We start from the raw sequence: 26,852 nt of genomic DNA, 5'->3' as shown, positions 1-26,852 counted from the left end.
CATCTTTCTCTCCCCTCCGACTTTCTCTCCCCTCCATCTTTCTCTCCCCTCCATCTTTCTCTCCCCTCCATCTTTCTCTCCCCTCCATCTTTCTCTCCCCTCCATCTTTCTCTCCCCTCCGCCTTTCTCTCCCCTCCATCTTTCTCTCCCCTCCATCTTTCTCTCCCCTCCATCTTTCTCTCCCCTCCATCTTTCTCTCCCCTCCATCTTTCTCTCCCCTCCATCTTTCTCTCCCCTCCATCTTTCTCTCCCCTCCGCCTTTCTCTCCCCTCCATCTTTCTCTCCCTCCATCTTTCTCTCCCTCCATCTTCTCTCCCCTCCATCTTTCTCCCTCCATCTTTCTCTCCCTCCATCTTTCTCTCCCCTCCATCTCTCTCCTCTTTCTCTCCTCTCCGTCTTTCTCTCCCCTCCATCTTTCCCTCCCCTCCATCTTTCTCTCCCCTCCATCTTTCTCTCCCCTCCGCCTTTCTCTCCCCTCTGCCTTTCTCTCCCCTCCGCCTTTCTCTCCCCTCCATCTTTCTCTCCCCTCCATCTTTCTCTCCCCTCCGCCTTTCTCTCCCCTCCATCTTTCTCTCCCCTCCATCTTTCTCTCCCCTCCGCCTTTCTCTCCCCTCCATCTTTCTCTCCTCCATCTTTCTCTCCGCCTTTCTCTCCCTCCATCTTTCTCCCCTCCGCCTTTCTCTCCCCTCCATCTTTCTCTCCCCTCCGCCTTTCTCTCCCCTCCATCTTTCTCTCCACTCCCTCTTTCTCTCCCTCCATCTTTCTCTCCCTCCATCTTTCTCTCCCTCCATCTTTCTCTCCCCTCCATCTTTCTCTCCCCTCCGCCTTTCTCGCCCCTCCATCTTTCTCTCCCCTCCTTCTTTCTCTCCCCTCCATCTTTCTCTCCCCTCCATCTTTCTCTCCCCTCCGCCTTTCTCTCCCCTCCATCTTTCTCTCCCCTCCGCCTTTCTCTCCCCTCCATCTTTCTCTCACCTCCGCCTGTCTCTCCCTCCATCTTTCTCCCCTCCGCCTTTCTCCCCTCCATCTTTCTCTCCCCTCCGCCTTTCTCTCCGCCTTTCTCTCCCTCCATCTTTCTTTCTCTCCCCTCCATCTTTCTCTCCCCTCCATCTTTCTCTCCCCTCCGCCTTTCTCTCCCCTCCACCTTTCTCTCCCCTCTGCCTTTCTCTCCCTCCATCTTTCTCTCCCTCCATCTTTCTCTCCCATCCATCTTTCTCTCCCCTCCGCCTTTCTCTCCCCTCCATCTTTCTCTCCCCTCCGCCTTTCTCTCCCCTCCACCTTTCTCTCCCCTCTGCCTTTCTCTCCCCTCCATCTTTCTCTCCCCTCTACCTTTCTCTCCCCTCCGCTTTTCTCTCCATTTCTCTCCCTTTTCCCTCTTTCCCTTTCTGCCATTTCCCTCTTCATCCACCTCCCCTTACCTCCCCTTTCTTCACTATTCACTTCACTCACCGTCCTCCCTCCCTGCCTCCCTCCCTCACTCACTCACTCACTCAATGAATAACCGCCTGCCACACACTCTTAGAAGGTAAAGTTAGTAAATATAACAGAGGAGTGGAGGAGAGAGAGAGAGAGAGAGAGAGAGAGAGAGAGAGAGAGAGAGAGAGAGTGTGTGTGTGTGTGTGTGTGTGTGTGTGTCTCCAAGCAAAATACTATCTGGGTGACAAAAAAAAAACTTCTCTGTGGCATCACACACACACACACACACACACACACACACACACACATACACGCACATACACGCACATACACACACACACACACACTGGCACAGATACCTCTCTCTCTGCGATAACTAACCAGGATGTATGTGTGTGTGTGTGTGTGTGTGTGTGTGTGTGTGTGTGTGCTCAATACCCTCTCTGTCCTCGCTATTATCAGAAGCAGGCGTCACTCAATTCCCCCTCCATCTCTCTCCCCCTCTTTCTCTCCCCACTCCCTCCCCTTTCTCCTCCCTTTTCCCCTTCCTTCTCTTCTCCTTCTCCCTCCCCTCCCTCTCTTTCTCTCCCCTCTCTCTCCCCTTTCTCCTTCCTTTTCCCCTTCCTTCTCTGCTCCTCCCCTCCCTCTCTCCCCTTTTTGTCTCCCCTCCTCTCTCCTCCCTTTCCCCTTTCTCCCTTCTCTTCTCCTTCTCCCCCTCTTTCTCTCCCCTCTCTCTCCCCTCCCTTTCCCCTTTCTCCCTTCCTTCTCTGCTCCTCCCCCCTCTCCCTCTCTTTATCTCCCCTCCTCTTTCCTCCCTTTCCTCTTTCTCCCTTCCTTCTCTTCTCCTTCTCCCCCTCCCCCTCTTTCTCTCCCCTCTCTCTCCCCTTTCTCCTCCTCCTCTCATCTCTTCTCCCCTCCCCTCACATTCCTCCCTCTTCCACATCCCTCACGTCCCTCCCCATTTACTTCTCTTCCCTTACCTCCCCTCTCCCCTCTCTCCCCTTCTTCCTCCCTTCCTCTTCCGTTACCTCACCTCCCTCTTTTTCTTTCTTCCCATCTCCCTTTCATTCACCTTCTCTCCCTTCCCTCTGTCTCTTCCCTCCCTCCCTCTTCATTCACCTTCTCTCCCCTCCCTCTCCCCTCCCTTTCCTGTCTTTCTCTCCCATCATCTCCTTCCCTCACTTCCCTTCCCCTCTCTTTCCGTCCCTTTCCCCTTCCCTCCCTCTCTTCTTTCCTTTTTCTTCCTTAACCTCCTCTTTCCTCACCTTCCTTCTTACCTCCCTCTACTTTCCCTCCTTCCTCCTCTTCCTCACCCCTCCCCTCCCTCTACCGCCTCACCTCCCTCCCTCTCTCTCTCTCCCTCCCTCACTTCTCTTCCCCTTCCTCCCTCTCAGATGATTATTTCTTTCCTTCTTTTTATTCCTGTTTTCCTTCTCCTCCTGTTTCATTATTTTCCGTTTTTTTATCTTTTATTTTCCTTCATCTTTTTCCTATCCTTTTCCCTTCTACTTTTTCCCCTACTTTTCTCCTTGTTTTTTTCCTTGTTTTTTTTTCTTTGCCGTTTTTCTTTTTTTTCCCTTTTTCTTCTATTTCCCTCCCTTCCCTTTCTTTCCTTCACCTCCTTTCCCTCCCTTACCTTTCTTTCCCTTCTCCCTCCCTCCCTCACTTCCCTTTCTTTCCCTTACCTCCTTTCCCTCCCTTCCCTTTCTTTCCCTTATTCTCCCTCCCTCCCTCTTCCCTTTCTTTCCCTCACCTCCCTCTCCCTCCCTTCCCTTTCTTTCCCTCACCTCCTTTCCCTCCCTTACCTTTCTTTCCCTTCTCCCTCCCTCCATCCCTCACTTCCCTTTCTTTCCCTTACCTCCTTTCCCTCCCTTCCCTTTCTTTCCCTTATTCTCCCTCCCTCCCTCTTCCCTTTCTTTCCCTCATCTCCCCTCCCTCCCTCCCGTCCATCTTCTGTCACTCCCTTCCCATAGTTTACGCATTCCTTTCCGTCACCTGTCACGGCTCCATTCTCCACTTTAGGCATATCCTCCCTTTTTTTCCCTTTTTTCCCTTTTCCTCTTTTCTCTTACCTCCATACACCGTCTCCTGTTTCTCCATCCCTTCATTTTCCTTTATTTTCCTAGTTTTTTCCCTTCTCTTACCTCCATACACCGTCTCCTGTTTCTTTATCCCTTCATTTTCCTTTATTTTCCTTGTTTTTTCCCTTTTCCTACCTTCCCTTACCTCCATACACCGTCTCCTGTTTCCTCACCCCTTCATTTTCCTTTATTTTTCCTTGTTTTCCCTTTTCCTCCCTTCTCTTGCCTCCATACACCGTCTCCTGTTTCTCCATCCCTTCATTTTCCTTTATTTTTCCTTGTTTTCCCTTTTCCTCCCTTCCCTTACCTCCATACACCGTCTCCTGTTTCCTCATCCCTTCATTTACCTTTATTTTTCCTTACTTTCCTTCCATCTCTATCTCGCCATCTTCTGTCTTTCCTCTCTTTTATTTTATTCCATCTCCTTCCTTTCTTCCTTCTATCCATCTCCAACCTTCCCTCTTCCCCTTCTCCCTTTTATTTCTTGCCTTCTTTATTCCCTTCTATCAATCATCTTTCTCCTTCTTCCTTCCTCTATTCCTTCCTTCCCTTCTCTCCCTTCCTTCCTTCTTTCCTTTAGTCTCCCTTCTTAACTCTCCCTGCCATCCTTGTATACTCCCATCAACACTCCTCTCCCTTTTTCCCTCCCTTCCTCCCTCCTGCCTCCCTCACTCACTCACTCACTCACTCACTCACTCACTCCTGCCTCCCTCCCTCACTCACTCACTCCCGCCCTTCAAAGAGACTTACCCGCCCACGCCGCCCACCTGGAACCAATTAAACATCAGCCAATATCCGTGTGTGTGTGTGTGTGTGTGTGTGTGTGTGTGTGTGTGTGTGTGTGTGTGTGTGTGTGTGTGTGTGGGAAGGACATTTAATTTATCGTTTTTTTTTTTTATAAATGAGAAATGAAAAAAAGAAAAACAACTCCTGGAAAAATAAAATGTAAGGAATGAGAAAATAATTGATAGATTTTGATAACGAACCAAAAAAAAAAAAAAAGAAAAAAAAGCTTGTGATGAAAAAGAGGAAGAATAATACGAAATAAAACAAATAAAAGATAGATAGATAGATACATACATACATACATACATACAAGAGAGATAAAGATATGCACAAATAAAATTAAAGAAACATCGATACATAGATGACGATAACTCACACACACACACACACACACACACACACACACACACACACACACACACACACGGGCACAGCAGGAGGAGGAGAGAGAAGGTAAAAATAGCGGCCGGGACACATATTCTCGACCCTCTTGGCACAAACAAATTCTCCAACTCGATTCTGTCTCTCAGGAGGTGCGAAGCCAGGTAGAGGAGGAGGAGGAGGAGGAGGAGGAGGACATGTAGAAGAAATGAAAAGAGGGGAGAACAGTAGAAGTTGTAAAAGAAATAGAGGATAAAGATTAGTAGGATGGCGAACTTAGAAGAAATGAAAAGAGAAGAAGAGGAGGAGGAAAAGGAAGTGTTGAAGAAATGAAGAAAGGAGGAGGAGGAGGAGGAGGAGGAAACAGAAAGAAGAAAAGGGGAGGAAGAAGAAATATGGAAGAAATGTACAGAGAAGAAAGAAGGAGAAGGAGGAAGAGGAGGAGAAGGAAACGGGAAAAGGGGAAAGACGAAAAGGGTGAGGAGGAAGAAATATATAAAAAGTGAAGAGAAAGGAGGAGGAAGAGGAGGAAACAGAAAGAATAAAAAGGGGAGGAAGAAGAAAGATAGAAGAAAGAAGGAGGAGGAGGAGGAGGAGGAGGAGAAGGAAACGGGAAAAAGGGAAAGAAGAAAAAGGTGATGAGGAAGAAATATATAAAAAATGAAGAAGAGAAAGGAGGAGGAGGAGGAGGAAACAAAAGAAAGGGAAAGAGGATAAAGAAAGAGCTGGAAATATGGAAATGAAAAGAGGAAAGAGTGGAAGGATTAGGAACACATTAGAAAAGGAAAGATAAAAAAGGGGAGCAGAAGGAAACGAGAAAAGTAGAAAAAAAAGGAATAGGAGAAAATATAAAAGAAATGGGAATAGGAGAAAACAGTAATAGAAGGAGGAAATAGAAAAGAAAGAAAAGAGGAGGAGAAGGAGGAGGAGGAGAAGAAAATCCAGGAAAAGGAAAGAGGAGAAATGAGAAGAAAATATAGAAGAAATAAGAGAGGAGAGAGAGGAAGAGAAGGAGGACAAGAAACAGAGATAAAGAGGATGGAGAAGGAAGGAAAACATGAAAAGATAACAAAGGGAGAAAGAGGAAGTAGGGACCGGATAGGGAGAGATACGTGATGGAGAATGTCGAGGAAGATTTAGGAGAGGAGTAGATGGGAGTAGATGGGAGTAGATGGAATAGCAGGAAAGAAAGGAGAAGGAGAAATGAACGATAAAAGGGCAGAAGACGAAAGAGACATAGAAGGTAAAGAGAAAGGAGGAGAGATAAGAAGAAGAAGGAGAGGAAAACAAAAAGAAAGAAGAAACTGATTGAAGGAAGTAGATTAGTATTTCTTTCTTTCTTCCCTTCCCTTCCTTCCCCATCCTCCCTTCTCCTCCATTCCTTCCTTTCCTTCTCTCCCCTTCTTCGTTTTTGCCCCCCTCTCTTCTTCTTCCGAGTCTTGTCTTGCCACCGAAACGGGAAAATAAAGATAAAAACAAATAAACAAGCAGATAGATAGATAGATAGATAGATAGGAGCAGTAAGTAGCGGGCTTATTTAATATATTTTTCTGTACGCCTTTGAACTGTCTCCTTAGCTGTAAAAAAAATAAAGAAAGAAAGAAAGAAAGAAAGAAAGAAAGAAAGAAAGAAAGAAAGAAAGAAAAAAAAAAAACTGTCACAACCCCGGACCACACAAGGAAAAGAAGAGGAGGACGAGGAGGAGGAGGAGGAGGAGGAGGAGGAGGAAGAGGAGGAGGAGGAGGAGGTCAGCATGAACAAGCACACCGTTGTACAAGTCACCTCCCCATCACCCCCTCCCCCCCCCGCCCCTTCCCCCCCTCCCCAGCAGAAGCCATCAATCGTTGTGTTGTTAGCCCCCCTGAGAGTGGACAGCACCCCCCTCCCCCCCCCCGTCCCCCCCACCCCCCCTGACTCAGCTCACGGGCCTGCTGGTTGACTCATCCTCGTCCACCCCGATGCAAATGGGACACAGACTCACTAGTGTTTTTTATTGGATTTATTTATTTATTTATTTATTTATTTTTTTTTTTTTTTGCGTGTAATTCTGTGACTATTTTTTTTTTTTTCGTTGATTTGTTTTTTGGTTTTATTTATCTTTATTCGAGTTTCTTATTTGATTCGCCCCTGTCCACCCAGCAGTGAGTGAATGGGTACCAGGTATTAATCGGGGGTTGTGTCCCGTCTCTTGGGGTCTGTTGCCTTCTCCTATAATTCCTTCCCCTCCTGTCTCTCTCCGGCATATGACCACAGATGTTGCGCCGACTAAACGAAACTTTCCCTTCTCCTATAATTCCTTCCCCTTCTGTCTCTCTCCGGCATATGACCACAGATGTTGCGCCGACTAAACGAAACTTTCCCTTCTCCTATAATTCCTTCCCCTCCTGTCTCTCTCCGGCATATGACCACAGATGTTGCGCCGACTAAACGAAACTTTCCCTTCTATAATTCCTTCCCCTCCTGTCTCTCTCCGGCATATGACCACAGATGTTGCGCCGACTAAACGAAACTTTCCCTTCTATAATTCCTTCCCCTCCTGTCTCTCTCCGGCATATGACCACAGATGTTGCGCCGACTAAACGAAACTTTCCCTTCTCCTATAATTCCTTCCCCTTCTGTCTCTCTCCGGCATATGACCACAGATGTTGCGCCGACTAAACGAAACTTTCCAACTTTCTTGTTTGATTTATTTGATTTCCTGTCCCATATTTTTTTTATTTGATTATTTGACTTCTTTTTATTATTATTATTATTATTTTTTTTTTTTTACGTTTCGGCCTTTACCTCTGTTATACTTCATGATGGGGGCTGTTAGTGGCGCAGGCAAGTGTTTTATAATGGCCCCATGTTGCTTGGCTCATTCTGCCTCCCGGAGCTCCACTAAGTTCTATTTTGAAAGTTTCGCTCGAACTCATTTCAATGGATTAGCCGAGGCAGGGAAAGCTCTTCAGGCGACAGTCCTCCTTCCAAGACCCAGACGGAGCATCGGGCGGCCAGGCATACACCACTAATGAAGGGAACACGCAATCTGAACCTGCCAGACGGACGATGATCTATGCTAACCAGGCCCCGCTAAGTGACCGCCTTACGACCCAGGGACACGCTAGCTGCTGGTGTGGTGCTGGTGGTGGTGGTGGTGTTGGTGCTGGTGGTGGTGTCGGTGGTGGTGGTGCTGGTGGTGTTGTTGTTGTTGTTGTTGTTGTTGGTGGTGGTGGTGGTGGTGTTGTTGTTGTTGTTGTTGTTGGTGGTGGTGGTGGTGGTGTTGTTGTTGGTGGTGGTGGTGATGGTGATGTTGGCGTTACTTATTAATGGTGTTGATGGAGGTGATGATGAGGGTGTTGTGCTGTTTTTTTTTCTTTATTTTTCTTTTCTTTCTTTTATTTCATTCCTCCTTTTCTCAAACCGTCATTTTTTCTACATCTTTTTTTCATTCCACACATTTTTTGTTCATTTCTTCCTTCATTTGCTTCTTCTCCTTCATTTTTTGCTTCTTTCCTTCCTCCATTCCTTGCTTCATTTTTCACCCCTATATCAATCCTCATATTTTTTTATTAATTTATCTTAGACATCAAACAAAACATTCCTCTTTCCCTTTCCGTGTCAACCTAAACAGGCTTTGATAATGGCATTTAAATTCGCCGCAACAACAAGATCGTAAATTCTAGGCATAAAAGATGAACAGGAGTCAGGCCTTCACGACCTCAACACAATGAACACAAACACACAAACACACAAACAGAAGCATTGAGAGTCTATGCGTCAGGGAACAAAAATGGAGAAGCTGTTTTAAGTTTTGTGTCGGGAGGGAAGAGGAAGGGGAAGATGAAAGAAGAGAGTGAAGGGAGAAGGAAGGAGGAAGATGAAGGAAATTAAAAAGAAGAAGGGTTTAAAATATTGGGGGAGAGAAAGGGAGAAGGGAGGGAATAGGAAATGATCACGCAGGAGAGTTTTAATTTTGGGGAGAGGGAGGAGAGAAGGGAAGGGAATTTTAATGAAGGAGAGTTTCAATTTTGGCGGGAGAGGGAGAGAAGGGAAGGGAAAGGGAGAAGGGAAGGGAAGGGAAGGGAAGGGAGTTATAAAGGAGAGTATAATTTTGGAGGGAGAGAGGGAGAGAGAAGGGAGAAAGGAAGGGAGCTATCATGGAGGAAGGTTTTAAAATTTTGGAGGGAGAGAGGGAGAGAGAAGGGAGAAAGGGTTAAAGGAAGGGAGTTATCATGGAGGAGGGTTTTAAAATTTTGGAGGGAGAGAGGGAGAGAGAAGGGAGAAAGGGTTGAAGGAAGGGAGTTATCATGGAGGAGGGTTTTAAAATTTTGGAGGGAGAGAGGGAGAGAGAAGGGAGAAAGAGATAAAGGAAGGGAGTTAGCATGGAGGAGGGTTTTAAAATTTTGGAGAGCGAGAGAGAAGGGAGAAAGAGATTAAGGGAGTTATCATGGAGGAGGGTTTTAAAATTTTGGAGGGAGAGAGGGAGAGAGAAGGGAGAAAGGGTTAAAGGGAGTTATCATGGAGGAAGGTTTTAAAATTTTGGAGGGAGAGAGGGAGAGAGAAGGGAGAAAGGGTTAAAGGGAGTTATCATGGAGGAAGGTTTTAAAATTTTGGAGGGAGAGAGGGAGAGAGAAGGGAGAAAGGGTTGAAGGAAGGGAGTTATCATGGAGGAAGGTTTTAAAATTTTGGAGGGAGAGAGGGAGAGAAGAAGAATGTTTATCTTTTTAATCTCGTAAGAGCAGAAAAAAAAATATTTGATGTTTTCTTCATAGTGATAAAAATTTACTTGTATATTTCTTGTTTCTTGAGGTTTAGTATTTATTAAGTATTATTATTTTATTGAGAGATAGATAGATAGATAGATAGATAGATACATAGATAGATAGATAGATAGATAAATATATATATATATATATATATATATATATATATATATATATATATATATATATATATAGAGAGAGAGATAGAGAGAGAGATAGAGAAAGAAGGAAAGAAGGAAGGAAGGAAGGAAGGAAGGAAAATGGAAGGAAGGAAGGAAAGGAAGAAAATATTGAAGGAGAGAGAGAGAGAGAGAGAGAGAGAGAGAGAGAGAGAGAGAGAGAGAGAGAGAGAGAGCGGACATACTTTTCCCTACTGCTCACAGCTGCTCCTGTGCTTTTAGTAAACAAACAAACAAACAAACAAACAGGGCAAGGAGTCATCCAAACATTGCTTCTGCTCCGATCTTTTTTTCCTCCTCCTTCTCTTCTCCTTCTTCTTCTTCTTCTTCTTCCTTATCATCCTCACCATCTTCTTTATAATTGTGTTGTTGTTACTTTTATTGTTCTCTTGTTGTTTTCTTCTTCCTCCTCCTCCTCCTCTTCCTCCTCCTCCTCCTCCTCCTCCCTTTATTCGCTTATCTCTGTCTATCCTTCGCTAATCTTCCCAACACACACACACACACACACACACACACAGATAAGAGGTGACTTTTGGTATTCTGAGAGAGAGAGAGAGAGAGAGAGAGAGAGAGAGAGACAAATAAATAATGTAATATCTATCTGTTTTTCCACCTCCTCTTCCACACAATATTCTTCCTCCACTCTCCTCCTTCCCTCCCTTCTCTCCTTCACAATAAACAACGTATATTTTCGTAAGCATAATATATCTTCACATGATCTCTCTCTCTCTCTCTCTCTCTCTCTCTCTCTCTGATGGACATGTTTATATCAGATCGGAATTCCTCCTCCTCCTCCTCCTCCTCTTCCTCCTCCTCCTCCTCTTCCTCTTTCTTCTCCTCCTCTTCTCTTCCTTTTCCTTATTCTTTTTCTATTCTTTTTCCTCTTCTTTTTCCACTTCCTTTCCTTTTTCTTTTTTCCCTTTATTTTTCTTCTTCCTTATTCTTTTCCTCTTTTATTTCCTGTTCTTTTTCCACTTCCTTTTTATCTGCTTTCTTCTTCTTGTCTTCCTTTTCCTTTTAAATTTCTTTCTTTCTCTTCTTTCTTTCCCCTCCTCCTCCTCCAAACTCGTCTTCTCCTACATCCTTTTTTACTTAGTCATCTTCTTCTTCTTCTTCTTCTTCTTCTTCTTTTTCATCTTCCTCTTCATCTTCATAATCTTCAGCATTTTCTTCATCTTCATCATCTTCTTTCTCCTCCTCCTCCTCCAAACTCATCTTCTCCTACATTCTCTTTTACTTAGTCTTCTTCTTCTTCTTCTTCTTCTTCTTCCTCTCCTCTTCCTCCTCCTCGGTTATTTGTTGATGTTACCGAGGCTTGTGTGTGTTTAATTTCACCTTTTTTGTAACTTGCTTTATTTTCCCTCTCTCACGCCTTTCCTCGAGTGTAAGTTTTGACGCTGGACCTCCCCCTGTGTGCGTACGTGTGTGTGTGTGTGTGGAGGGGTTGTCTGTCTGTCTCTATCTCTCTCATTCTCTCCCTCTCTGTCTCTCCTCATCTTCATTTCCTCTCCCCCCCTCCCACACACACACACACACACACACACACACACACACACACACACACATACCCCAACACAATACCCCCCCCCTCAGCACACACTCGTCCCCTCTCGTCCTCCTCCTCGTCCTTATACTTTCACCCCTTGTCTTCCTTTCCTCAAACAATTATTTTATTTATTAATTGATTGATTTTTGTTGTTTTTTTCATTGTTTTGATTAGGTTTAAGTTCCCATTGTATGTTCTAGAGGCGCCGAAATGCCAAATGTGACCCACTTTTGTTGTTTTTATTTTTTGCTTTAATTTTTTGAGAGCAACGGAAAAAGCTAAGCGCAAAAACATCCAAGAAACAGGAAACGCAGAATGACAGACAGACAAAAGAAGCCCGTTAAGCGTTCTATTGCCAAGCTGTCTAGTTACGCAATCATCTTTAGGGGGTTCGATTCTGGTAGCATTTTTTTCTTCAGCAATACGACCAAAAGTTAAAGGAAATTAATCAGTCATCTATCGTCAGCATATCGTAGGTAGAGAATGTGCAATACGACCAAAAGTTAAAGGAAATTAATCGCTCATCTATCGTCAGCATATCGTAGGTAGAGAATGTGCATTACGACCAAAAGTTAAAGGAAATTAATCGCTCATCTATCGTCAGCATATCGTAGGTAGAGAATGTGTGTCCCACGTAGAAACAAAATACGTTAGTTCTTGTCCCGTTTTCTATGTTGGGTTTTAAGGAGGAACCAAAATAAACTCTGGCAAGCCTCTGGACACCATTAACTTGGGTCCCATTGGCGCCAGTGTGTGTGTGTGTGTGTGTGTGTGTGTGTGTGTGTGTGTGCAATTTGTTAAGTAGAAGGAGAAAGAAGATTAGAAGTAGAGGAGGAGGAGGAGGAAGGTAGAGAGGAAGAAAAAAGATTAGTAGAAAAGGAGAAAGAAGGAATAAGGAGGAGGATACAGAGGAAAGGAGAGAGAAAAGCAGGAACAATGGTGGATATACAGAAAGAAAGAAAGGAGAGGAGAAAGACAAGATAAATAGGAAAAGGAGAAGAAGGAAAAGGAGGAGGAAGAATAGAAATAAAATGCAAATGAATACCCAAATGTGATACCAGGGAGACCAAAAAAATATATATATGCATGTAAACAAAAGGGAACAGAAGGAAATAATTAATGAACAAAAAAAATAAACGAGAAATAGAGAAACAGGAAGAATTAAAAGAAGAAAAAAAACGAAAAAAAAAGCAGATGGATATTAAAATGATAACACACACACACACACACACACTTTTATAGCAATGGGCGGTGCGTGGAAGCGAGTCTGAGGCCTTATAAGTGGGTGCGATTGTAGAGTTTTTTTCGTACACTGTGAGTTGGACAAATACATGCCCGTTAGAGAGAGAGAGAGAGAGAGAGAGAGAGAGAGGAGGAGTTGTTCATTTAATTGATTACTCATTTCTCCTTCATTACTGTTGTTGTTGTTGTTGTTGTGGCAAGATGGATGATTTCTTTAACCCTAACCCCCCTTCTCTCTCTCTCTCTCTCTCTCTCTCTCTCTCTCTCTCTCTCTCGGTAATTCTATAACCCACGGGAGACAGAGAATTAAGCTTAGAGATGGAGAGGAGGAGGAGGAGGAGGAAGAGGAGGAAGAAGAAGGGGAAGAGGGGAGAGGATGGTGATGGGTGAAAACAGGTGCTGGTGAGGGTCAGAGAGGAAGAGGAGGAGGAGGAGGAGGAGGAAGAAAAGGAGAAGGGACCGAGGAAGAGAGAGGGGAAAGGGTAGGATGAAGAAAGAAGGAAGAGGGAAGGAAGGAAAGGAGAAAGAACGAAGGCAATGACAGAAGGAAGGAGGAGGAGGAGGAGGAGGAGGGATCAAAGGAGAGAAAGGGAAAGGAAAAGACAAAGAAAGAAGGAAGAGGGAAGAAAGGAAAGGAAAGAGAACGAAGGCAATAACAGAAGGAGGAGGAGGAGGAGGAAGAGGAGGGGGAGGAGGAGGAGGAGGAAGGGACATGTTCTGTACACGTAATGCTGCAAAGAATCTATGGTAAAAATACTCCTCCTCCTCCTCTTCTTCTTCTTCTTCTTCTTCTTCTTCTTCTTCTTCTTCTTCTTCTTCTTCTTCTTCTTCTTCTAAATTCTCGGCATTTCCTTCACACATTTTTTTTCCTCTTCTTCACATCTATTTTTTTTTCCTCTTAATTTTTCTCCTCCTCCTCCTCCTCGTCCTCCTCCTTTTAAGGGGAGGCGGTAGGGAGAGGGGAGAGGGCATGGAGTTTGGTATGATGCTTGGGTATGCGAGGGAAAGGGAAAGGATGGGAGGGTACAAGCTTGTGTGTTTAGGCGTAAGGGGTCCAAACCTAACCTTGGTATGAATGGGGTATGCGTTAAGAGAGAGGGGGAAGGATATTTTGAATGGGATAAAATATTGGAAGGAGAGAGAAAGGGAAAGGATTGGAGTGTGTGTGTGTGTGTGTGTGTGTGTGTGTGTGTGTGTGTGTGTGTGTGTGTGTTAAGAAGGGCGCAGTTTGGCATTAAGGAAGGAAATGTTTCAGCTTGGACGGGAGAAGAATGAGGGAATGCTTGGCTTCCCGCGTATAAGGATCGTCGGCTGGGCAGGGCAGGATAGATAGCGTGTAGCCTGGACAGTGAAGGGATGGCTGTGCGCTGAGGTGGGCTAGTTGAGCGGCTGGGACGAGGAGGGATAGGAGGGAGAAGGAAGGAAGGAGAGGTGGAGGAAAGGGAGTGTGTGTGTGGGTCGGGAGGGTGTGTGTGTGTGTGTGTGTGTAGGGAAGGAAGGGATGCCATTGAAAGGATAGGGAAGGATAGGAAAGGAAGGGAAGAGGAGGGAATGAAAGGAGAGGAAGGGAAGGGAAGAGAATGAAAGGATAGGAAGGGAAGGGGAAGAAAATGGAAAGATTGGAAAGGAAAGGTAAAGGAAGGGAAGGGAAGGGGAAGAAAATGGAAAGATTGGAAAGGAAAGGTAAAGGAAGGGAAGGGAAGGGAAAGGAAAGGAAGAGAAGGGAAAGGAAGGGAAGGGAAAAGAAGGGGAAGGAAGGGAAGGGAAGAGAAGGGAAAGTAAGAAAAGGGAAAGGAATTGAAGGGAAAAGAGAATGAAAAGGGAAGGGAAAGGAACCAAAGGGAAAGAAAGGAAAAGAGAATGAAAAGGGAAGGGAAGGGAAGGGAACACAAAAATACTAAGAAAAGGAAATAAAGAGGAAGGCAAGTAAAGAGGAAAGAGAGAAAAAGGAATGGGAAAAAAATGCGAAAAAGTGAAGGAAAGGAAAGATAAAAATGGAAGGAAGGAGGAAAGCAGAGAGAGATAGAGAGAGAGAGAGAGAGAGAGAGAGAGAGACAGGCAGTGACCTAACGTTTCTTTCTACTCTTGTTAGGTCATCCACTTTCACCACCTCCACCTCCACCACCACTACCACCACCACCACTACCACCATCACCACCACCACCATCATCACCATCACCACCATCACCACCAGAGTTCCTTCACCACCTCCCTTCATTCCTTCATCACCACCACCACCTCCACCACCACCTCGGGGCCCATAAAGCGAGCATTCATCACCATTGCGTCAACTCCACTCGCTCCACACTCCTCCGCCTCCTCCTATTCAAGTCACCACTCCTCACGACTCCTCCTCCTCCCCCGCCTCCTCCACCTCTGAAGTATAACACGCACCCACACACAAAGGGAACCCACCACGCCTCCACCACGCCCTTCCACACACGCCCAAACACCTCCACTTATCCACACGCCCTCCGAATAATGAGGTATGGAAGAAAGGAGGGAGATAGAGAGAAAATAAGGAAGTAAGGAAGAGAGAGGGAAGGGGAGGATGAAGGAGGAGAAGAAAAGAAAGAGGGAAGAACAGAGGAAATGACAAACGGAGGAGGGAAGTAATGAAGGAAGGAAGGAAGGATGAAGGAAGAGGGAAGGAAGGAAAATAGAAATAGCAATGAAAATAATGGGGGATAATGAGATAATGACGAAAGGAAGGAGAATGGGAGAGAAGAAGGAAGGAAGAGAGGGATAAAGGGAAGAAGGGAGATAGAGAGAGAGAAGGCAAGAACGTGGAGAATGAAAGAGGGAGAAAGGAAGGGAGGAGATGGAAGGAAGGAAGGAGAGGAGGAGAGAAGGGATGAAAAAAGAATGGAAAAGGAAAGGAGGAAGGAAGGAAGAGAAGGCAACATAACTGATGGAGAAGGGAAGGGAAGAGAAGGAAGAAGGGAGGATAGGAGGAAGAGAGAAGGGATGGAGAAAAAGAAAGAAAGAGAAGGAGGAAGGAAGAATAGGAGGAAAGGAGATGAGAAAGGAAGGAAGGAAGGAAGGAAAAAAGATTAGCAAGGAAGGAAGGAAGGAAGGAAAAAAGATTAGCAAGGAAGGAAAGAAGGAAGGAAAAAACATTAGCAAGGAAGGAAGGAAAATAGACTAACAAGGAAAGATTAGGAAGGAAGGAAGGAAGGAAAACAGGTTAGCAAGGAAGGAAAGAAGGAAGGAAAAAAGATTAGCAAGGAAAAGAGATTAGGAAGGAAGAAAGGAAGAATGAGAGGAGACTTGACAGAAATATATGTTTGTCATTAAGAAATTACATACCTAAAAATTTCCTCGTCACATTCCCTGCCATTACTCATTTGTCGGAGAGAGAGAGAGAGAGAGAAGGAAAGGAAAGCAATGGAGGAAGAAAAACGAGAAGGAATGGGAACGGAAGAAAATACAAGAGAGAGAGAGAGAGAGAGAGAGAGAGAGAGAGAGAGAGAGAGAGAGAGAGAGAGAGAGAGGATGCGAAGAAGAAACCGGTATGTCTAAAGGCTCATAATCTTCTCTTCCTCCTCCTCCTCCTCCTCCTCCTCCTCTTCCTCCTCCACCTCCTCCTCCTCCTCGTAATGAGCAACACATGAGACATTACGCTCTCTCTCTCTCTCTCTCTCTCTCTCTCTCTCTCTCTCCCTCTCCCTTCCTCTCCCTCTCCCTCCCTTCTATCTCTCCCCTGACCTATTTTTGCCTATGCTCTCCTCTCCTCCTCCTCCTCCTCCTCCTCTTCTTTTTAATCTTGTTTTCTTCACTTTTCTCTTCATCTTGTTTTCTTCTTGTTCTTCTTTTTATTTTCTTTGTTTTCTTGCTTTTCATCTGTTTTTTTTTTCTTCAATATTCTTCTTTTTGTCCTTCCCTTTACTCTCCATGTCGCAATATCCTTTCTATTCCTTCCCTTTCCTTCCCTTCCCTTCTCTTCCCTTCTCTTTCCTTCCTTACCCTTTCCTTCCCTTCCCATCCCTTCCCTTCCCTTCCCTTCTCTTCCCTTCTCTTCCCTTCCCTTTCCTTCCTTACCCTTTCCTTCCTTTCCCATCCCTTTCCTTTCCATCCCTTCCCTTCATTTCCTTTCCTTCCTTTCCTCTTCCTTCCTTCCTTCCTTTCCTTCCTTCCTTCCTTCCTTCCTTTCCTTCCTTTCCCTTTCCTTCCTTTCCCTTCTCTTCCTTTCCCTTCCCTTCCCATTCCTTCCTTCCCCTTCTCTTCCTTTCCTTTCACTTCCCTTTCCTTCCTTTCCTTCCTTCCTTCCTTCCTTCCTTCCTTCCATCTTTCTCCTTTCCTCTCTCTCTATCTCTCTCTCTCTCTCTCTCTCTCTCTCTCTCTCTCTCTCTCTCTCTCTCTCTCTCTCTCTCTCTCTCTCTCTCTCTCTCTCTCCATTTAAAATACACACATTCTTTCCTCCGCTTCATGTCTTTCCTCCCTCTCTCCCTCCTTTCCCTCCCTCCCTCCCTTTTCTCTCCCTTCGTGAATCATATACACATCTATATCTCCCTGTTATCCCTCCTCTTCCTCCATCTCCCTTTCCTCCAGTTTCTCTTTCTCTCCCTTTCTCTCTAATATACGTTTTTTTTCCTCCTCTTCTATTCCTTTCATTCTCTTCCTCCTTTCCTTCCTTCTTTCCTCTTTCATTTCTTTCTTCCTTCCTTTTCCCCTTCTACTTTCTCTCCCTTTCCCCTCCCTTTCCCTTCTTCCTCCCTTTTCTCCAGTTTCTCCTTCCTTCCTTCTTTCTTTCTTTTTCCCTAATATTTGTTTTTCTTTTTTAATCTTTTCCTTCTTCGTCTTTCCCTTTTTTTTCTTTATTTTCTTTTCCTTTGTTTCTTTCTCTTCCTTTCTTTTCTTCTTTTTTTTTTCTTCCATTCCTCTAATTCTTGTCTTCCTCTTCTCTTTCCCTCCTCCTCCTCCTCCTCCTCCTCCTCCTCCTCCTCCTCCTTCTTCTCCTCCTGCAGTTCTTCCTTTCCTCACATACCTCATCCTACTATTTCTACTACTCTTCCTCCCTCCTCCTCCTCCTCCTCCTCCTCCTCCTCCCTTCTTCAGTACCTGGCAAGAGTGAGTCACCTGTCCCCCTTCCACCCCCCCCCCCTCTCTCTCTCTCTCTCTCTCTCTCTCTCTCTCTCTCTCTCACCTGTAAACAGACATCAATCAGCTGGTTTTGTTTACGCCTTGCACGGTACCCTCCCCCCTCCTCCCCCTCCCCCCCTCTCTCTCCCTCCCCCTTCCCCTCCCCCTCCTTCGCCACCTGCCTCAGAGCTACACACACACACACACACACACACACACACACACCAGAGACCCGGCCGGCGACGAAGGACGAGAGAGAGAGAGAGAGAGAGAGAGAGAGAGAGAGAGAGAGAGGATGAAATTAAGAAGTCAAATATATATAATGTAGAAAGAAAAGAAAGGAAGAAATTGATGATACTGTAAAATGATCAAAGAGAAAAGAGAGGAGATAGGAAGAGGAAGAGGAGAAAGAAGAGGAAGAGGAGGAGGAGGAAGCAGAAAAGGAGAAGAAAAAGATAAAAAAAAGATTAGGAGGATGACATATAGATTAGACAGAGGAAGGAAGCAGAAATAAAAGAAGAGGAGGAGGAGGAGGAGGAAGAGATAGGAGAGAGGGCAGAGGGGGAGGAGGAAGGAGAAAAGAAGAAAAAGATAAAGAAAAAAAAGAATAGGAGGATAACATATAGATTAGACAGAGGAAGGAAGCTGAAATTAAAGAGGAGGAGGAGGAGGAGGAGAAGGAGGAGGAGGAGGAAATAAAGAAGAAAGGGAAATAGAGAAGAAGGATAAAAGGAAAAGGAAAAGATAGACGAGAAACAAAGAAAAAAGTAAACAGGACAAGGATCAGGAGAGAAGGAAAATGAGAAAGAGGAAGATCAGATGATGGGATAGGGAAGGAAGAAGGCGGAAGAGGAGGAATGTGACGAAGGAGGAGGAGGAGGAGGAGGAGGAGGAAGGCTTTTACCTCCCTGTGTTGCTTATCCCGTTATCTTCAGGGCGACGGTGACCGGAGGGGATGACATAAAGTAAGGGGGGGGAGGGAAGGGGAAGGGGAAGAGAGGAAGGAGGAGGAGGAGGAAGGGGAAGGGGAAGAGGAAGAAAGGGAGGAAGGAAAAAGGGGGAAAGGATGATTGAATGAATGAGTGAAGGAATAGAAAAAAATGAATAGGGGAAGAGGGAAGGGATGAATGGGGATGGGAAGGGGTGACTGAATGATTGGAGGAGATAAAAGAAAATTAAATAAAGAAGGGAATGGAAGGAGAGGAAGGATGAATGGACGAAGGTTAAGGGAAGGGTGAACAAAGGATTGGAAAGGGTGAAAGGGGAAGGAAGGGATGAACTGGGGAGAGAAAAGATGATCATTGATGGGGAGGGTGGGGGACAAAATGGAATTGGGGGAAGAAGAAGGAGATGGAAAGGAAAGTTGGGGAAAGATAAATGGGAATGGAAATAAGGAACAGGACTTAGGGAAAAACAACAGGGAAGGAGAACAGGAGGAGGAAGGGAAAGAGGGAAGAAGGATAAAGGAGGAAGAGGGTAAAAGAAAAAGAGGAAGAAAGAGAGAAGAGAATTTGTTGATAAGGTTTTACACACACACACACACACACACACACACACACACACACACACACACACACACCACTAATGTCGAACCTAATCTTAATATCACGCTTCATTGTTTTTTTTTTCATTAGGTCAATAAGGAGAGAGAGAGAGAGAGAGAAAATTTTTTTTGTCTATCTTTTATGTTACTAATTTATCTTTTCTTCTCTTTTTCAGGTATGTGCGTGCGTTTGTGTGTAACCTTGCCGTACCTCCTTGATGGGTAAGTGTTAGCGTGTGTGTGTGTGTGTGTGTGTGTGTGTGTGTGTGTGTGTGTGTGTGTGTGTACGCGTGACACCTGGACAGCCACACCCAGGTCATTAGTTACCTGTTCACACATAACCAACACCTGGGACCCTTTCTCACTATAGACGAACAGGGCGTGGCAGGGGAAGGGGTGGAGGAAAGGGGGAAGGAGGGAAAGAATGGGGTACAAGAGGGCGGGGTGGATCTCACAATAATCTAATATTAATGATAAAACTACTACTACTACTACTACTACTACTACTACTACGAAGAAGAAGAAGAAGAAGAAGAAGAAGGAGAAAGCAAAAATACTCCTGTCAGTCGCTAATATTAACAAATTTGATTCTAAGTAACAATCATTCACTTCATTCATAATCTCTCATTCTTCATTCTTCAGAGGGAGGGAAGAAGGGGGTATGTAAAGAAAGAAGGGAAGGAAGGAAGGAAGGAAAGATGTATGGGATGAGATGAGGATAAAACGAGGAGCTAGGAAAAGAAGAGAGAGAGAGAGAGAGAGACCATGCAAAGAGGAAGGAAAAAAGTACCAAAGAAAGGAAGGAAGGGAGAGAAGGAGGGAGGGAGGAAGAAAAGAAATGTGGAATGAAATTAGAAGAAGGAGAAGGGAAGAAAGAAAGGAGAAGAAAGGAAGAGAAGAAGGGAAGAAAAGGAAGAGAAAGAAGGAATGAAAGAAAAAAAGAGAGGAAAGAAGGAAGGAAAAGAACGAAAGAAAAGGAAGGAAAAGGGTAAGGAATGAGAGAAAAAAGAGAGGAAGAAGGGAGGGAAGAAAGAGAGAAGGGAAAGATCAAGAAAGAGAAAGAAAGATTGAAAGAGAAAAAAAAGAATGAAGAAAGTAGAAAGAAGGGAGAGAAAGAGTACGGTAGAAAGGGAGAGAGCGAGGAAGGGCAGGGCGTGGGTGTGCTGAGGGTGTGTGGGCCGCGGCGAGGGTGAAAGGGTGCGGTGTGGGCGGCGGTGGTGTGTGGGCGGGGCGTGGGTGTCAGGGAGGGTGTGCAGGTTACGACCATCCCTCCCCATCCCTCCCCATCTCTCCCCTACCTTCCCCTTCCCTCCCCTACCATCCCCTTCCCTCCCCATCCCTCCCCTGCCTTCCCCTTCCCTCCCCATCCCTCCCCTACCTTCTCCTTCCCTCCCCATCCCTCCTCTGTCTTCCCCTTCCCTCCCCATCCCTCCCCTGCCTTCCCCATCCCTCCCCTTCCATCCCCTACCTTCCCCTTCCCTCTCCATCCCTCCCCATCCCTCCCCTACCTTCTCCTTCCCCCCCCATCCCTCCCCTACCTTCTCCTTCCCTCCCCATCCCTCCCCTGCCTTCCCCATCCCTCCCCATCCCGCCCCTGCCTTCCCCTTCCCTCCCCATCCCTCCTCTGTCTTCCCCTTCCCTCCCCTTCCATCCCCATCCCTCAACACAACCTCAGCTCTCTTCTTCCTAACTTCTTTTTCTTACAGCTAAACCTTCATATATGTAATTCAACACCTTCTTCTTATTCCTAAACCATATTCAAACCTTATTTCTCACATCTAAACCCTTCTACAGCTACCTCAATGCCTTCCTCTTTCTCGTAAACCTTATTCAAACATTTTTATCACGTTTAAATCCTCTTTCTTTCCCCTTAATTCCTTTTCCTAACTCCTAATCTCCTTTGCATCTTCTTCAATCCTTTTTCCTTACGTCTAATCCTTTATGCTCCTAACTTAACCCCCTTTTCTTACCCCTAAACCTTCTTCAAACCTTTTCTCTACACCTGAACCTCCTTACTCCATCCTCAAACCTTTCCCAAACTCCTAAATCGTTCACCGTCTTTTTCAACTCTTTCTTTTACACCTGAATCTTCTTAGCTTTTAACTCAACCTCTTTCATGCGTCTTAACACCATTCATCCTTCTGTAACTCCTTTCTCCCTGTCTTCAATCCTCTTCTCTGGTGCTTAACTCTTTGCCTCCTCCGTCTCCTTGATATCTTTCCTATCGCCTATTAATACTCTGATCCCTTTTGCTTCTCACTGGATCCCTTTTCTACCCGTATGCACTCTCTTTTTCCCTCTTTCCTTATATTTTAACCTTATTTATTCATATTCAATTATCTTTCTCCTTTATTGTTTTTCTCTTAATACCTCTGTTACGCCTTCCTAAACCATTTTACACACACACACACACACACACTCACACACACACGAGAGTAAACACAAGCATTCATATTCTCTCTCTCTCTCTCTCTCTCTCTCTCTCTCTCTCTCTCTCTCTCTCTCTCTCTCTCTCTCTCTCTCACACATCACCGGACTCATTGAAGGCTTAATGGACCTGCCTTTCTTGAGAGAGAGAGAGAGAGAGAGTGGTTTTCGATAAGATGTTAATTTTATGAGACAATGGAGGAGGATTTCTCTCACCTCGAGGACACACACACACACACACACACACACACACAAAATGCAAAACTCAATCCTTTCCTTCTGTCCTTTCTGCATACTAACACTACATACATTCCTACTACTATTATTACTACTACTACTACTACTACTACTACTACTACTACTACTACTACTACTACTACTACTACTACTACTACTACTACTACTACTACTACTACTACTACTACTATTACTACTACTACTACTACTACATTATCACCAAAACAAACAGAATTCTCGCAACACAACTGAACTAACACAAAACAGCTGGTAATGTCAACACCATCACCACCACCACCATCATCATCATCATCATCATCATCACCATCATCATCACCATCATCATCAGCAGCAGCAACAGCACCACCACCAATAGAGCAACCCACAGCCATACCTCACTATATCATTCTCTCTCTCTCTCTCTCTCTCTCTCTCTCTCTCTCTCTCTCTCTCTCTCTCTCTCTCTCTCGACGGAGGCGCTGCTGTGGGCTAAATATAGGAGTGACGTGGCTTTTTCCTTCCTTCCTCCCTCCCTCTTTCTCTCCATCCCTCCCTCTCTCCCTCCCTTTCCTTCCTCCCACCCTCCGTCAGGCGCCAGGGCAGGTTATGTGTGAGCCCGATGCCCCCCCCCCGAACAGGTGAAAGGGGGGAGGGTAGGAGAGGGGGAGGGGAGGGAGGTATAGGGGGCAAGGGAAGGGATGTTAGTGTGTGTGTGTGTGTGTGTGTGTGTGTGTGTGTGTGTGTGTGTGTTGTGTGTGTGTGTGTGTTTGTGTGTGTGTGTGTTTGTCTATCTCTCTCTCTCTCTCTCTCTCTCTCTCTCTCTCTCACCCATTCATTACTACTACTACTACCACTACTTCGACTGGATACTACTACTACTACTACTACTACTACTACTACTACTTCTACTATCAAACAGGTTCCAAAGTCTTGCAAAACTAATTATAAATAACATTTATTTCTGTAACCTCCTGCTTCCATATTTCCTCCTCCTCCTCCTCCTCCTCCTCTACCTCCTCCTCCTCCTCCTCCTCCTCCTCCTCCTCCTTTTGTTCATTTCTGCGAAGCAAGTTTTCATTATCCAATCTTACCATCTGTTTTTTCTTCCTCCTCCTCCACCTCCTTCCTTCCTCCTCCCTCTCTTCTCTCTCTCTCTCTCTCTCTCTCTCTCTCTCTCTCTCTCTCTCTCTCTCTCTCTCTCTCTCTCTCTCTCTCTCTCTCTCTCTCTCTCTCTCACACGCACACAAGCAGCTGAGTAGACTGGCTCAAGGTTTCCTCCTCCTCCTCCTCCTCCTCTTCCTCATTCAAGGCCACTCATCTTTTTTTCCTTGTTAATTTCCTTTCAATTTTGTTTTTCTCTGATTTTTATTTTCGTTTTTTTTTTCGTTTTTATTAATTTTGTGAGTTTTTGCTTTTTCTCTTTCTCCAATTTTCCTTTTCATCTTTTCCTTTTTCTCTTCTTATTCTCTCGTTTATTTCTCGTTTTTAATTCGTCTATTTTTCCCTGTCTTTTATTTTCCCTCTTCCCTCTTTTATTTCCTTCCTCTGTTTTCCCTTTTCATTTCTCCTTTCTCTTAATAATTTCCACTTTTTTTCCTCCCTATTCTATTCCTTCCGTCTTCCTTTCCTATTCCCCTCTCTTCCCATCTTTATTTTCCCTTCTTTTCCTCATAATTTCTTGTTACCTCATTTTTCCTTTCCTTTACTTCTTTCATTCATAGTTTTTTTTACTTTATTCCCTTTTTTCATTCTCCTCCTCCTCCTCCTTCTTCTTCTGTAATTATCGTTCCTCCTATTCCTCTTCTTCGCTAATAATTTTCCTTCATATTTCCTAATTATCATCGTTTATTCGTTTTCTTTATTATTTTTCGTATTTCTCTTATTCCCAAATCATCTTTCTCTCCTCTTTGATTCTTCCTTTTCCTCTCCTTCCTTTCTTTATCTACTTATACCTCCTCTTATTCTTCTTGTTCCTCTTCCTTCTTCCTTTCTAATTATCTTTCCCCTCTCCTTAATCACTCTTCCATCTCCGTCATTACACACACACACACACACACACACACACGCACACACACATCTGTCCGCTTGTCTAAATAGGACTTGCCGGGCTTAACCGCGTTTATTAAGCCCAATGAGAAAGAGGAGGAGGAGGAGGAAGAGGAGGAGGAGAAGGAGGAATGGCCGCGTAAACAGACCACACTTTGAAGGGAAGACAGACAGAGGCGCCGAAGAAGGAAGAGGAGGAGGAGGAGGAAGAGGAGGGAGAGGAGAACTTGGAGAGTATCAGGATTAATAAGCTGTTAGTCAGTAGCCTCCTCCTCCTCCTCTTCCTCCTTCTCCTCCTCCTCCTCCTCCTCCTCCTCCTCCTGCAGTGTGAGGGCCTCTGTGCCTCCTCCTGACGGTGTTGCCGCAGGAAGCCGAGGCGTGTTGACTTAGGGCGCCGCGCAGGGCACCGATCCTTGGCCACTGAAGGGGGGGAGGAGGGGCAGAGGAAGGAAGAGGGGGGAAGGGGAAAAGAGGAAGGAAGGGAGGAAGGAGGGGAGGAGGAAGGGAAGGAAGAGGAAGGGGAAAAGAGGAAGGAGGGAAAAGGGAGAAGGAAGGGAGAGGGAAGGAGAGAGGAGGAAGGAGGGGAGGAAAAGAAGAGGAAGGAAGGTAAGGAAGGAAGGAAGAGGAGAGAGGAAGAAGGGAAGGAAATGCAGATTTTTTCCCTCTTCTTCATATCCTCTTCTTGTCTCCTTTCTTTTCTTCCTTTTTTTTGTGTGTTTTCATTTTTCCCATTTCATTTTCCTTTTTTTCCCCTACTTTCGTCACTTTCCCTTTTATCTTTTTCCTTTTTCACTCGCCTTCCTCTTTATTTTATTTTCCTTTTATTTTCCTTTCCTCCTATTCCTCATTCTTTTATTTTCCCATTCCTTCCTTTCGCTTCCCTTCCCTTCCTTTCCCTTTCCATCCCTTTCCACCTTTCCTTTCTCGTCCCTTCCCTTCCATCCCTAACCTTCCCTTTCCTTCCTTTCCCTTTCCTTCCCTTTCCATCCCTAACCTTCCCTTTCCGTATCCTTCCCTTCCCTTCCCTTCCCTTCCCTTCTTTCCCACGCTCATCTTCTATGCTAATTCTTCTCTATCTTCTCTTCCACCCATCATTACTATCTTCTTCCCTTCTTCCATTCCATCCTGTTCCTCCTTCGTTCTCTTTCTCTCCCTTTTCTCCCCTTCTTCATTTCCTTTTCATCCTTCCCTCTTCATCCACTTATCCCTCTCTCTATCTTCATCTATCTATCTATCTATCTATCTATCTATCTTCTCAACCCTCCCCTTCCCCTCCCTTTCCCTTCCCCTTCTTACCTGGCCTTCCCTACCTACTTACCTAAGGGTCTAATTAAGTCTTCTAAACTACAGGTGAAGATTTTAATTGAAGGTTAATGTGTGTGTTTAACTTTTGTTGTTTTTGTTATTAGAAGTCTCTCTCTCTCTCTCTCTCTCTCTCTCTCTCTCTCTCTCTCTCTCTCTCTCTCGAGCCACAAGTGTTGTTTTTCCTCTGGTGAGATAAACTTCCTCTCCTCCTCCTCCTCCTCCTCCTCCTCCTCTTCCTATTCCTCCTCCTCCTCCTCCTCCTCCTCTCCTTACCACTCCTCCTCGGTACTTGGGTCCTTGAACACGATAACAACAACAATAATAATAATAATAATAATAATAATAATAATAATGAGTGTGTGTGTGTGTGTGTGTGTGTGTGTGTGTGTACTGTAGCTGGACAATGATGACCGGAAGTGGAGGAGGAGGAGGAAGAGGAGGAGGAGGAGGAAAGGAAATGGAGAGAGGAAGGAAGACGGGAGGAATGATCTTCAAACTACACACACACACACACACACACACACACACACACACACATACACACACACACACCTGCAAGCTACATAGAACAAGGCAAAGCTGTATTGAGAGAGAGAGAGAGAGAGAGAGAGAGAGAGAGAGAGATTGTTTTCCTTTCTCTCACATCCTCTTCATTACTTACGCTTTCTTACTCTCATTTTCTTTCTTCCATTCATAACTTTCATTCACTTGTTTTCTGTTTCCTATTCCTTCCTTCCTTCCTTCCTTCCTTCCTTCTTTGCCCTTCTTTCCTTCTATTCTTTTCTTCAATATTTCTGTTCTTCCATTCTTCCTTTTTATTTTTATTTTTTCCTCTTCTTTATCTTCCTATTCACATTTATTTTTCTGTTTCCTATTCCTTCCTTCCTTCCTTCTTCTTCTCTGCTCCTTCTTTTCCTTCTTTCTTCTCTCTGTTCTCTCTCCTGTTCCTTTTATCTCCTTTTCTACATCGTCCTTTCCTTCTAATCTTCTGTTCTTTCCTCCTTCCTTCCTTCCTTCCTTCCTTTTTTCTTCTTTGTCATTTCCTTCTTTCCTTTTCTTCAATATTCCTACTTTTTCCCTGTTCCTCCTTTTCTACATCGTTCTTTCCTTCTAATCTTCTGTTCTTTCCTCCTTCCTTCCTTCATTCCTTCCTTCTTCCTTCTTCTCTTTGTCCTTCTTTCCCTCTTTTCTTCAATATTCTTGTTCTTCCTCTGTTCCTTATTTTCTTCTTTTCTTCATCGTCCTTTCCTTCTAATCTTCTGTTCTTTCCTCCTTCCTTCCTTCCTTCCTTCCTTCATCCTTCTTCTCTTTGTTCTTCTTTCCCTCTTTTCTTCAATATTCCTACTTTTTCCCTGTTTCTTTTATCTCCTTTTCTACATCGTTCTTTCCTTCTAATCTTCTGTTCTTTCCTCCTTCCTTCCTTCCTTCCTTTCTTCTTTTCTGTCCTTTCCTTCTTTCTTTTTCTTCAATATTCCTGTTCTTCCCCTGTTCCTTATTTTCTTCTTTTCTTCATCGTCTTTTCCTTCTAATCTTCTGTTCTTTCCTCTTCTTCTTCTTTGTCATTTCCTTCTTTCCTTTTCTTCAATATTCCTGTTCTTTCATTCTTACTTCTATTTTTTTTTTGTCTTTCCTCTTCTTTATCTTCTTATTCACCATTATTCATTTTCTTTGTGATGTTTCTTTCGTATTTTTCATGTTTTTTTCTCCTTTCTCTTCTTCCTTCCTTCCATCATTCCCTCTTTCATTTTTAACTCTTTCTCTTTCTTTCCGTCTTTATTCATCTTTTCTTCCTCCCCTCTTCCCTTTGTCTCTTCTCTTCTTCCTCTTTTCTTCCTTTTT

General features: G+C 44.6%; 1 protein-coding gene across 7 annotated transcripts in view; it reads left to right on the top strand.

Moving 5' to 3' along the window:
- The window catches only part of LOC126988203 (titin-like), a 304,476-nt gene that overhangs the window by 133,067 nt on the left and 144,557 nt on the right, over positions 1-26,852 (top strand). The window lies entirely within an intron of this gene.

Source organism: Eriocheir sinensis, chromosome 68 (assembly GCF_024679095.1).
Source record: "Eriocheir sinensis breed Jianghai 21 chromosome 68, ASM2467909v1, whole genome shotgun sequence".
Lineage (NCBI taxonomy): Eukaryota > Metazoa > Arthropoda > Malacostraca > Decapoda > Varunidae > Eriocheir > Eriocheir sinensis.
This window is presented reverse-complemented; position numbering and strand designations above follow the sequence as displayed.